The following is a 12,924-nucleotide window of genomic DNA, read 5'->3' as shown; positions in this document are numbered from 1 at the left end:
GTATAGTTTGATGAGTTTATCTCTAGTGCATTCTTGTTTTCTGGTAATCTTATTAAAGAGACACTGAAGTGAAAAAAAAAATATGATATAGTGAATTGGTTGTGTACTATGAATAATTACTAGAAGATTAGCAGCAAAGAAAATATTCTCATACTTTTATTTTCAGGTATATAGTGTTTTTTCTAACATTGCATCACTCTATAATATGTGCAGATTACACAACACTCAGCATTCAAAATGAGTCTTTCAGAGCAGTCTGTGAAGTAATGACCTCTCCTCTGGCAGAGGAAAAGTAAATAGTCCAGGAACAGTTGAGATAATAAAAGTCAGATAACAGCCCTCTCCACCACTAACTTAGTCGGAGAGCTTAAGGGCTGGAACCCACAGGAGCGCTTTTGGCAGCGTTTTGGCAGCACTGCGATACGCTAGCAGTTTGCCAAAACGCTGGGCTAATGTTAATGGATGGGGCAACTTCCACAGGAGCGTTTGCGTTTCCCAGAAACGCAAACGCAGGACCTGCAGCATTTTGGGAGCGTTAGCGCTTCAATGTAAAGTATTGAAACGCTAGCAGAAACGCTCAGCACACTGTAACAAAATGAAAAATAATTCACAGGACCAATCAGGATAAAAACGCTACGCACCCGCTGGGCAAAAAAATACAATGTTGCAAAACACGACCAAAAACGCGCATGAATCCGCTTGTAAACCGCTCAGACAAAACGCTAGTGGTTGCGTTTTGCGTTTGCTGATTTCAGTGGGTTCCAGGCCTAATGGCTTGTTTGCATAGAGATAACAACTGGAGTTTCTCAACTCTTCCTGTACTGGAAACAATTAGACTGATGTATCTGATTTTAATGTTTTATTTCTTAGCTGTACTACACATACAAATCATAATATCATCATTTTTTTTTCGCTTTAGTGTCTCTTTAACCACTTGAGGACCGCAGGGTTAAACCCTCCTAAAGACGAGGCTATTTTTCATAAATTGGGCCACTGCAGCTTTAAGGGCTCGCTGCAGGGCTGCACAACTCAACACACAAGTGATCCTCCCCTTTTCTCCCCACCAACAGAGCTCCCTGTTGGTGGGGTCTGATCGCTCCCCCAATGTTTGTTTGTTTGTTTGTTTTACAAATATTTTTATTTTTTAATAAAAATAGCTATTTCTTTAACATTTTTCCCTCCCTCCTTCCCTCCCCTGTCAGCCTATCACTGCGATCGGCTGTGATAGGCTTCAGCCTATCATCGCCGATCGCTTCTGTGTCCGCCAGGGGGACCGCCGTGTCACATGACTGTCCCCAGTACAGCGCTGCCTTAGGTTGCAGCGCTGTACAGGTATATTAGACAGCGGTTTCGCCGTCTAACAGTCTCCGAGCGGCTAAGAGACTGAAGGTGCACGCTCTCCTACTAGCCCCATAGAAGGCCGTTCACGCCGATCGGCGTGTAGCGGTCCTGGAGCTGCCGCCGCTTTCACGCCAATTGGCGTGGAGCGGTCAGCAAGAAGTTAAAGGTGCCCATTAACTGTACAATTTTTCCTTCAGAATCGATATTTCAATGCACTTTTTATGATTGAATTGTATAGAAAACTGCGCTGTTTGTGGTGCAAATCAATGTGATACAATGTTTTGAACGAAAAGGAAAAGGAATCCTTATCGATCCGAATGTTGGATTTTATGATTGAATCGGAGTGTAAAACCTTCTTAAATCGTTCCATTTATTGGAACAATCGATAATTGCCTTCCGATTAGTTATTAGTTGTCAAAAACAACTGGTTGTCACAATGGCGTCTACCATGTGACCCTAGAGGAAGCCCCCCCAACCTCAATGGGATGAACGGTGTAATGCACACAATAAGGATAAAGAGGGGCCAGGTAAAGATTAAAATGAGGTTAAAATCAAGGAGCTCAATACTATTGGCTATTGGTACTGCGGGACTTGTATTGACCTGAGGAAGCGGGCTCAGACCCGTGAAATGCGTTACTTGTGCATAATAAATCTTATTCTGTTATCTGACTGTCATCATTTAGTTAAGCCACCTAATTTTTCTACTTTTATTTGGTTTTAACCTACTTTTATCTTTACCTGCGCGCCTCTTTACCCTTATTGTGTCAATATCTGGCTGATTTCTATCTACTCCTCCTGCTGGAAATCCCCTGTGTAGTCAAGTTGGAAACTTTTAAGGGAAAGAAAATACTTTGTTAGGATTTTCTGCGCCGCCATGCAGAATCTTAAGTGGGAAATTACCGCATTAAGCACAATGTCATTTCATTTGAAAGAATGGCCCATTTTCCTAAATGCCTAAGTAATGTGCCGGGCTGCAGCCATCGATTTCTCTTCCACCTTTATTATGTGGACGGTAAATCCAGTGCGATCTCCAGAGAGCGGCGATCCGCGAGTTCCCAGCCCGCCGGTGACAGCTGAGACCACCTGATACACAAGCAAGGACATGGCCTAATACGCAAGCTAGCGCTCGGGGGAATTTCTATTAAGTGGCGGGGCCATTACAGGAGACAGGATGATGAAGCCTAATGAACAGTCCTCTCACCTGATAGTGCTGGCTGGATTAGCAACAGTCTGCCTCGCTTTCTGCCTCTACAGTGATTCTAACAAACAGGCCTGATCAGCTTCAGGTCCAACTGAGCCCACAACTGAGCAAGGTCAGTTCTTAAAGAGAACCCGAGGCTCTGGAAAGAGGTTAACCAACGCATCACATCTCATATCTGGGCGTCCTTTAAAGAGACTCCGTAACAAAAATTGCATCCTGTTTTTTATCATCCTACAAGTTCAAAAAGCTATTCTAATGTGTTCTGGCTTACTGCAGCACTTTATACTATCACTGTCTCTGTAATAAATCAATGTATCTTTCCCCTGTCAGACTTGGCCTGTGTCTGGAAGGCTGCCAAGTTCTTCAGTGTTGTGGTTCTGCTATGAACTCCCCCTTCCAAGCCCCTCTATGCACACTGCCTGTGTGTTATTTAGGATTAGAGCAGCTTCTCTCTTCTCTCTTATCTTTTACAAGCTGGATAAATCGTCCTCTGAGCTGGCTGGGCTTTCACATACTGAAGAATTACAGACAAGGGCAAAGCTGTTTGCAGGAAGAAAGAAGCAGCCTGAAACTTCAGTGCATGAGAACAAGGGGAAAGAAACACACAAATGATCTCTTGAGATTCAAAAGGAAGGCTGTATACAGCCTGCTTGTGTATGGATGTATTTTCTATGTGTGGACATACTGTACATCAACCTACTTCCTGTTTTGGTGGCCATTTTGTTTGTTTATAAACAAACTTTTTAAAACCGTTTTCAACCACTTTTAATGCGGCGAGGAGCGGCGAAATTGTGTCAGAGGGTAATAGGAGATGTCCCCTAACGCACTGGTATGTTTACTTTTGTGTGATTTTTAACAATACAGATTCCCTTTAAAATGACTCCCCAACTGGCGATCCTCCATATAGGCCTAGAATACACACCGTCCCCTTATCGCCTGGAGATATCGCAGATTATATGCGCCACTCGCCATCAAATTGTTTCTAACTGGAATTCCAGCATTATCCTCAACTCTTGCCTTAGCAAATGCTAATATTAATATGGAAATTAAACTTCGTCATACTCAAGGTGACCTGTCCTAACTAAACACACCACATCAGTAATAGATACACATGTTCCTCGACTTCTCCCTCCCTGAAAACATTGCAACACCCAAATATCGAATCCTATTAGACCTGAATAACTTCTCTGTTTGGTCCTGTTCACACTGTTGGTCCTTGTGTATGCCATTTGTTTCATCACCAATGTGTATGTACAAGACTGGATTACTTAATGTTCATATAGAAGTTAATTGTAATCATTAAGTTCTCATTCTGTATACTGCTCTCAATTATCGACAATAAAAATTGAATGCTTAAAAAAAAAAAAAAAAGAGAACCAGAGATGTATTCTCTAAATCTTAAAGCAGATCAGAGATGAAAAAATAACTATAAAAAATAACTTGTCTATATATCTTATCTAAAGTTTAGATAGTTTACACAGCAGCAGTTAACAGATCTAGTTGCAAACCTCTTCAACAGTATATGATTATTTCTTCCTGTGAGACAATGAGAGCAGACATGTTCTGCTTGTGATCATTACACACAGGCAAGCTGCTCTGCATCTCCAGCCCTCAGCCTGTGAAAATTTCACCCCCTCTCCTCCTCCCTCCTCCCTTCTGTCTCTGAAATCTCTGGCTAGTAACACCTCCTGCCCAGACTGAGCTCCCATAAGCCCTTGCTACATGGCTCTCTGGGCTCTTTCACATTAAACAGCGCGTGCAGGAGCGGTTCTCCTGCACGCGTTATATGCCCTGTGGCGTGTCGTCGGGATACTGTGGTACGGCGCAATTATTTCACCCTGCGGGAAAACACTGGCTCCCGATGGTTTAATGATCCCGGGTGCGTTGAACCGAAATGCAGCGTCGGGTGTGAAAGGTAAAATGAAAGTCTATGGACTTTCATTTTACCTTGGTAAACGCAAACTATTGACTTTGCGTTAAAACTCAGGAAAAGGGCTCTAATGTGAAAGAGCTCTCAGAGTGCCAAGGCTCTCTAGAATATGAAAAAAAAAGTATTTGGCTTGAGGAATGCCCTATAAACTATACGAAGGGAACACAATTATGCAATGAGTAAAAGTTTATCTCAGATCCACTTTAATAGGACATGGAGGCATGTTCTCTGCACAATGATATGCCTTCTATTGACGCTGCCAGTCCCCCTGGGTTCTGCTGTCCTTCCTGAAAAATACCACCAGGCTAGCGACAATCTGATTGTTGCTAGCCTTCTGTTTACCTGCCAGCTTTTCAATCACTGCTCTTTCGCATTGCCTCCCCCACCTCCATTACATGACTCTCCCCGCCTCTGCTAGCTTCCTCCAATCTGAAGCTAAGCCATGGCCCGGAAGTACTTCCTGGGTCGTGGCTTAGCTTCTGATTGGAGGAAGCTAGCAGAGGAGGGGAGCGGCGAGGGAAGCCATGTAATAGAGGAGGTGGGGGAGACTGGCGGCAGCAGAAGAACACAGAGGCATGTCATTGTGCAGAGAACATGCCTCTGTGTCCTATTAAAGCGGAATATAACCCTGCATTTCAACTTTGCTCTAAAACATTATTTACAGCATTAATGCAAAAAGCATTTTTTTTTACTAGACCAGCATTGGAAGGGTTAAACACAGAGGTTTAAAATTCCGTGGAGAGCTATGCAGAAGTTCAGATTGTTACATTCTATTTAGTTAAATGTATCTATTGAGAAATGTTACACACTCTTTGGCTGTCCTCCAAGCTCCTTCTCAGTCAGAGAGAGTGAGTCACATTCAACACTTAGATACATTTATGTAAACAAAATGTATCTATGTCCGCTTCGGATGAGTCTGCGGAAATCTCCAGGAACTTTAAAGCCCTGTATAACCCTTCCAATGCTGGTCTAGTAAAAAAAAAATGCTGGTTGCATATAATATACTGTAAATAATGTTTTAGAGCAAAGTTGAAATGCAGGGTTATATTCCGCTTTAAGATTTAGAAAATCCACCTCGAGTTCTCTTTAAAGTGGTATGAAATCCAGAAATTCCTTCTATGCTAGATTTACATCATATAATCTACTACAGCAAATAATCTACTACCACAATTTTTTTTTTTTTTTTTTTACCAGAACAGAATTAAAACAGTTAAACACGGGACTTACTTTTTCAATAGAAAGCTCTCTGCAGTAGAAGAGGTGATAACATTATGTTTACATGATTGTAGCAAGAGAGGAATGTAAACATTCCCTGGCAGTGCTGAAACTCCTTCTAATGTGTGCAGATCAGAGACAGCTCAGAAATAATCCCCGGGTACATTACAATATATAAATACAGCTATGACTAGAATGCAATGGCAGCTTTCAGAGCAGATAAACTGTACTTTGGGAACTTGTAATTTCCCAATGAATAATAATACTTGTGCACAAAAGCAAATATGATAACTGGATGGGTTATACAAAGTAGGAAAACACATTTTTATTAAATATTATGTCAGCGTTTAACAGCGCTTAAAATACGAATACATCTAGCAACTTGTCGGCCCATCGACCGTCCTATTCGATAATTATTGAATCGGATGACAATCGGTGCCGGCCAAGTGCATGCTTGATCAACGATGCAACCAATTTCGAGTCAAACATGTCCATCAGACAGACTGCAAGATATTGGGCCGACATGGTCGATCGGGTGCGCGGCGGTAACAGCGAGCAATATCGGGACAAGCGACACACGTGACGAACCCCCCGGCGCTGTCCCCCTAATGTTAATTGTGTCCTCCGCCCTGCACTATACTTTACCTGTCCCCGCCTGCTGCTGGTTACGCCGCAATATGCATAACCCACCCCAGGTGGTTGCCGGAGTAACGTGGGCGCATGCGTGATGTCACAAACACGCCCATGTATTCGACAGCAACCATGTGGGGCGCGTGTATGGACGGAGCCAGCAGAAAGTATAGTGCATCGGGGGGCACATTTAACATTGGGGGGGGGGACAGAATCGGACTGGTGAGGTGGTGGGGGATGCGGTGTCACGAGGCCATTTCCCGAGATATTTCATGCTGAAGTCGATCGGGAATTGGCCTGTGGTGTATGAACTGGCAACAGATCTCGATTCAAGAGAGATCGGTCTCTTGGTCGACCTGCCCATACATCATCTGATATATTGGCACAGTTAGGTGTGCGTTAGGCTGATCCAATTACAAGCATGACGTTTGCATCAACTTGGAATTTTTTGCATCTCATTGACCATTCCAACCGATGTGCAGTTCTACCAATACTTAATCTTGAGCTATGCTATGATGGATTCTTACCCTGCATGGCGACAGAAGACATCCTGTCTCCGACCATGACACAAGCAGAGTGTCTCCATTGTCTCTGTTTCTATTGTAAAACGCTCTCAGTAGTAGAAAGAAAGGTGGGGTAACACCATTCCACCAAGGGGGGATGACTTATGGAAATTGAGATCGATGGTAAATAGGCGCCAGGTAGAGTAAAACAAATTACAAATGTTAAAAAGGAGTTAGTGGTGGACTTGCCTCCAGGTAGCCAGACACAGGCTGTCAAGTTTCAAAAGCAATTGTTTATTAGTAAAGAAAAACGGCAACAGCAGTAGCTCCACTTGCAACGCGTTTCGTGGGCTCAACCGCTTCCTCAGGCAAAAGTAATGTGGAGCATTATTAGCTAATTCAAGCGTAAATGGCTTGGAGCCTTCACTTAGAAAGGCACAGTCTTTCCTTCTAAATGTCATCCATTGACATGTCAAGTTTTTCAACCTTGGAAGCCAGGGCTTGTAGCCCCACTACGTGGTGACCGGGGGTTCGGGAACTTTTGCTGTGGACTTGTAGCCCCGGTACGTGGTGACCAGGGGTTCGGGAACTTTTGCTGTGGACTTGTAGCCCCAGTACGTGGTGCCCGGGGGTTCGGGAACTTTTGCTGTGGACTTGTAGCCCCAGTACGTGGTGACCGGGGGTTTGGGAACTTTTGCTGTGGACTTGTAGCCCCAGTAGTGGTGACCGGGGGTTCGGGAACTTTTGCTGTGGACTTGTAGCCCCACTACGTGGTGACTGGGGGTTCGGGAACTTTTGCTGTGGACTTGTAGCCCCGGTACGTGGTGACCGGGGGTTCGGGAACTTTTGCTGTGGACTTGTAGCCCCAGTACGTGGTGACCGGGGGTTCAGAAACTTTTGCTGTGGACTTGTAGCCCCAGTACGTGGTGGATGGGGGTTCGGGAACTTTTGCTGTGGACTTGTAGCCCCAGTACGTGGTGCCCGGGGGTTCAGGAACTTTTGCTGTGGACTTGTAGCCCCAGTATGTGGTGGATGGGGGTTCGGGAACTTTTGCTGTGGACTTGTAGCCCCACTACGTGGTGACCGGGGGTTCGGGAACTTTTGCTGTGGACTTGCAGCCCCAGTACGTGGTGACCGGGGGTTCGGGAACTTTTGCTGTGGACTTGTAGCCCCAGTTGGGAACTTGTGCCGTGGACACAGTATTTTGTGGTCAACACAAAATGACATTTTTGCATTATCCCGGCTTTATGAGCAGCCCTACTAATATTTACAATATGTGCGCCGTACACAGTTGTCAGATAGCTGTCACTGGATCTTCAGGGGGTTTCAATTTATGCCGGGGTTGTTTTCCACCAAGGAGCCGTGTAAATCAAATTTAGCATAAATTAAACAACAGTAACTTATACGGTTGTTTTTTGGGGAATTCATGTTATTCCAGTAAGTGAGACATAAATCTAGCAATGCAAGCTATACATAGAATGAGTGACTGACACCAGTGGAAGAAGCAGTTACTGGAGGAATGCCCGGGCAGTCTGCTCTCTTGGGGTATCTTTGCATCTAACAGTGTTCACGGTCTTATTGGCAGTTTCCCCCTTGAAAAGCATACATCAAAAAAAGGGCGACCTAATTTTTGATGATAGAATATCATTACATTTACCGATATTCTACTGTTTAAGTAGAAAAAAATGATAGTTAAATGTTTGTAATAGAGATATTTTAGTACAGCTAAACCTAAGCCTATTTTCACTCTGAACTCTCCCACTACCAATCCCTAACCTTAGCCACACACACACACACACACACACACGTAGTGGTTAGCGCTCTCACCTTGCAGTGCTGGGTCCCCGGTTCGAATCCCAGCCAGGTCAACATCTGCAAAGAGTTTGTATGTTCTCCCCGTGTCTGTGTGGGTTTCCTATGGGCACTCTGGTTTCCTCCCACATCCCCAAAACATACAGATAAGCTAATTGGCTTCCCCCTAAATTGTCCCTACACTACAATACAAACATACACGATACATACACAGTGGCGGCGCTACACTGGGGCTTGCCGGGGCTGAAGCCCCAGCTGAGAAACTGTAAGCCCCTCAGAAAGCCATCCTGAATCAAGGGCCGGTGTTCCAACACCGGCTCTAGCGTGGGGCGAGAGACTTATCATTTCCTCACCTCAGGGAATGATAAAAAGAGGGGTCCTTTTATGCGCGGCGCCGAGCGGGAGATACAGCTAGCTATAGTCTCCGGGAGTCCGGGCTGCAGCAGACACTAGAGCTTCAGCCGCCTGGTCCACTCCTGTCTCCTTCTCAGCAATACCGCTCGCACTACTTCCTGATTCAGTGCGTGCAGAGCGGTATTGCTGAGGAGGAGACAGAAGTGGACCAGTTGGCTGAAGCTCTAGTGTCTGCTGCAGCCCGGACTCCCGGAGACTATAGCTAGCTGTATCTCCCGCTCGGCACCGCGCATAAAAGGAGGGGGGTCCACTGAGGTGAGGGCATGATGGGGCCCCCCTCCCCAGCCTCTGCAAATAGTCCCCCACCCTCCTGACCAGGTATAACATTATGTGCATTTACTGGGGTAACGCTGTCACTTATGTGCATTTACTGGGGTAACGCTGTCACTTATACTGGGGTAACGCTGTCACTTATGTGCATTTACTGGGGTAACGCTGTCACTTATACTGGGGTAACGCTGTCACTTATACTGGGGTAACGCTGTCACTTATACTGGGGTAACGCTGTCACTTAAGTGCATTTACTGGTGTAACGCTGTCACTTATACTGGGGTAACGCTGTCACTTATGTACATTTACTGGGGTAACGCTGTCACTTATACTGGGGTAACGCTGTCACTTATGTGCATTTACTGGGGTAACGCTGTCACTTATACTGGGGTAACGCTGTCACTTATACTGGGGTAACGCTGTCACTTATACTGGGGTAACGCTGTCACTTAAGTGCATTTACTGGTGTAACGCTGTCACTTATACTGGGGTAATGCTGTCACTTATGTACATTTACTGGGGTAACGCTGTCACTTATACTGGGGTAACGCTGTCACTTATGTGCATTTACTGGGGTAACGCTGTCACTTATACTGGGGTAACGCTGTCACTTATGTGCATTTACTGGGGTAACGCTGTCACTTATACTGGGGTAATGCTGTCACTTATACTGGGGTAACGCTGTCACTTATGTGCATTTACTGGTGTAACGCTGTCAGTTATACTGGGGTAACGCTGTCACTTATGTACATTTACTGGGGTAACGCTGTCACTTATACTGGGGTAACGCTGTCACTTATGTGCATTTACTGGTGTAACGCTGTCACTTATACTGGGGTAACGCTGTCACTTATACTGGGGTAACGCTGTCACTTATACTGGGGTAAAGCTGTCACTTATGTGCATTTACTGGGGTAACGCTGTCACTTATACTGGGGTAACGCTGTCACTTATGTGCATTTACTGGGGTAACGCTGTCACTTATACTGGGATAACGCTGTCACTTATACTGGGGTAACGCTGTCACTTATGTGCATTTACTGGTGAAAGGCTGTCTGTCATTACGTGCGTTAGCTGGTGAAAAGCTGTCTCTTATGTGCATTTACTGGTGAAAAGCTGTCTCTTATGGGCATTAACTGGTGAAAGGCTGTCTCTTATGGGCATTAACTGGTGAAAGGCTGTCTGTCATGTGCATTAACTGGTGAAAAGCTGTCTCTTATGTGCATTTACTGGGGAAATGCTGTCTGTCATTATGTGCATGAACTGGTGAAAAGCTGTCCCTTATGTGCATTTACTGCGGAAACGCAGTCTATCATTATGTGAATTAACTGGTGAAAAGCTGTCTCTTATGTGCATTTAATGGGGAAACTGTCTGTCATTACATGCATTAACTGGTGAAAAGCAGGCTCTTATGTGCATTTACTGCAGAAACGCAGTCTGTCATTACGTGCATTAACTGCTGAAAAGCTGATTCTTATGTGCATTTACTGGTGAAAGGCTACCTGTCATTATGTGCGTTTACTTCATTTTTTTTTCTCCATGTAACTACGTTAGCTGGTACAACTACATTACAGTTAGCCCCGCCCACATGACATCATGACCACGCCCAATTTTTCGCCGCGGCACAAATTCCCCCCCCCCCCAAGCCCAGCCTGCCAGCCCTCGTGCCCCCTTTGAGCCCCCCCAAAAATCTGAAGCTGGAGCCGCCACTGTACATACATAGACATATGACTGCTGTAGGGATTACATTGTGAGGGACAGTTAAAGGGAACCAACAGGCCTGAGGAGTCTGTACAAAAATCCACCGACTCCTTTAATCTGCATATTACAATCTTGTTGATTGAAAGTATGTAACATGAAATGCGCCTCTTAAAGGGGCACTATTGCTAATTTGATCTTTTTCAGACCCTTTAACATACATATGTCTCTTTGTAGTAATGTTATGGCACAGTATATAGTCCAAGATAAATGTAATTGTTCACTGCCACTAATGATTTATAGCCAGGCAGTCACGTCAGTAGCTTTCCCTTTCCGACGCCAATGCAGGACTATACCATTGTATAGTAGGGAGGCATCTGTTATTGATGGTAAGAGCTGCCGTTATTTGAAAGCTGCCCAAGCTTATTTACCTTTCTCCGCCTTGTAACTGCACTAATGTGCAGTTACTCTGCTCACAGCAGCTGCCGTAAAGCGTAGGACGCAGCCTCCTCCGTACAGCGCTGGCTGTGTGCGCTGTGTGGTGATTCGCTGCCCGGCCACCAAGGACTGCGCAGTGCAGAAGCCGATCGGGTTGCCATAGAAACGGACAACAATAGGTGTCCGTTTCATTGCCAGCTTAGTGAAAGGGGTCCTTGGCGGCTGGGCAGCGAATCACCACACAGCGCACACAGCCAGCGCTGTACAGAGGAGGCTGCGTCCTACGCTTTGCAGCAGCTGCTGCGAGCAGAGTAACTGCACATTAGTGCAGTTACAAGGCGGAGAAAGGTAAATAAGCTTGGGCAGCTTTCAAATAACGGCAGCTCTTACCATAAATAACAGATGCCTCCCTACTATACAATGGTATAGTCCTGCATTGGCGTCGGAAAGGGAAAGCTACTGACGTGACTGCCTGGCTATAAATCATTAGTGGCAGTGAACAATTACATTTATCTTGGACTATATACTGTACCATAACATTACTACAAAGAGACATATGTATGTTAAAGGGTCTGAAAAAGATCAAATTAGCAATAGTGCCCCTTTAACTGCCAATGCTTAGGAATTTTAAAAGGCAACTGAAGTGAGTGGGATATGGAGGCTGCCATATTTATTTGCTTTTAAACAATACCAGTTACATGGATATCCGGCGGATCTTCTCCCTCTAATACTTTTAGTCATAGACTAAAACTAGTCCTTGGTAAGAGTACTTGTAAAAGGTACAGACCGGAACAAAGAACATCTATCAGGCCCTAGGCAATGTAACTGTGGGTACATGCAAGAGTGATGTGCAGGTACTCTGCAGGGGAATAATAAATAATAATAATCCGACCATTTGTATAGCGCTTTTCTCATGTCCGACTCAAAGCGCTCAAGAGCTGCAGCCACTGGGACGCGCTCAAGAGGCCACCCTGCAGTGTTAGGGAGTCTTGCCCTGAACTCCTTACTGAATAGGTACAGACCCTAGCCAGGACTCGAACCCTGGTCTCCCATGTCAAAGGCAGTGCCCTTAACCAGTACACTATACAGCCACTAGCTGGGGATGAGGGGATTCCTCTTCTATTACACATTCTTCATGCACAATCTGAACATGGATCAGGCCCTAACTTGAGACAGATGAAATAAAAGTTTTATACATACCTGGGGCTTCCTCCCGCCGCCTTCAGGCTAATCAGTCCTTCGTTGTCCTCCTCCGCCACCTGGATCTTCTGCTATGAGTCCAGGTACTTGAGCCAGTTGGGCGTAGTGCGCATGCACACACTCCGCCGCCAGGAGCATACTACACCTGTGCAGCACTATTGCGCAGGTGCAGAACGCTCCTGGCTGTTGGAGCGGCATGCGGCCGGACAGCGCTGACTGGCTGAATTACCAGGACTCATATCAGAAGATCCGGGTGGTGGAGGACAGCGAGG

General features: G+C 45.4%; 1 protein-coding gene and 1 long non-coding RNA gene across 3 annotated transcripts in view; one reads left to right on the top strand and one right to left on the bottom strand.

Moving 5' to 3' along the window:
- The window catches only part of LOC137518151 (uncharacterized), a 66,144-nt gene extending 54,554 nt beyond the window's left edge, over window positions 1–11,590 (bottom strand). The window contains exon 1 of the long non-coding RNA XR_011020749.1: window positions 11,446–11,590. This is a non-coding gene — a long non-coding RNA (uncharacterized lncRNA). The remainder of the gene's footprint in view (window positions 1–11,445) is intronic.
- Window positions 1–12,924, top strand: part of RSU1 (Ras suppressor protein 1) — a 221,135-nt gene that overhangs the window by 183,257 nt on the left and 24,954 nt on the right. The window lies entirely within an intron of this gene.

This window comes from Hyperolius riggenbachi, chromosome 5 (assembly GCF_040937935.1).
Source record: "Hyperolius riggenbachi isolate aHypRig1 chromosome 5, aHypRig1.pri, whole genome shotgun sequence".
NCBI lineage: Eukaryota > Metazoa > Chordata > Amphibia > Anura > Hyperoliidae > Hyperolius > Hyperolius riggenbachi.
Note: the sequence above shows the minus strand (reverse complement) of the source record. Positions and strands in the feature narration are given on the sequence as shown.